The sequence below is a fragment of the Natrix helvetica genome, assembly GCF_964273705.1.
Source record: "Natrix helvetica genome assembly, chromosome: Z".
NCBI classification, from domain to species: Eukaryota; Metazoa; Chordata; class Lepidosauria; order Squamata; family Natricidae; genus Natrix; species Natrix helvetica.
Window position 1 is genome coordinate 93,434,152 of NC_138554.1, and position 762 is coordinate 93,434,913.

Below are 762 nucleotides of genomic sequence, written 5' to 3' on the forward strand. Positions count from 1 at the left end.
TAGTTCCTTCTTTCTCGGGAAGCCGAGGGGAGGTTAGAAAGAACAAGCCGTTCTCACGTGTAAACCCGCATGTTGAGGCGGAACTGTGGATCTTGAACTGCACCAAAAGAACAGAGAAGCAGGCTTGCCGGTTTCTTTCCTCCTTCCAACCGCCCGGCGCCAGAAGATGGCTGACTTAGACATTTCCTTGAATTTTGGACTTCTTTCCTGGGTCAGAAAGGAAATTCCAGTGCTTCCAGCCTCTTGAGTAACTGTACTGTAGCATTATGGCAAATATCCATGGAGATTCTCAATCGCGGTTGTCCCAAAGGTGCTTTTCCAAAAGGCAACTGGGCTTTCTCCACCCCCCCCCCCGAAAACCTTTCACTTCTCCTTCAAGAAGTTTCCTCAGTTCTCTTATTCAAACCTGAAAGAAACAATGTCCACTTGCCTTTTGGAAAAGCATTTTTGGGACTAACCTTATAGTAATTATCACCTGGTTTGGGACAGAGCTTTCTGTCCTTAACTACTTTATCCGACTACAGTTATCTTTCTCATAAAGTTTTCACCCATGAGTAAATAGCAAAAGGCAGGAATAACCGCCTGTCCTAACTTCTATCCTAGGATGAATATGATATACTATTTGTTATAAAACCTAATATATGTGTTGTCATAGAGGCTTTCATGGATATAGTCTGGATCCAAATAAGTTAGATGAGGTTAGAAAAAAATATCTCTAGAAGTATTTAGTGTTTCCCAAAGCTTTATATGGTTAAGTCATAT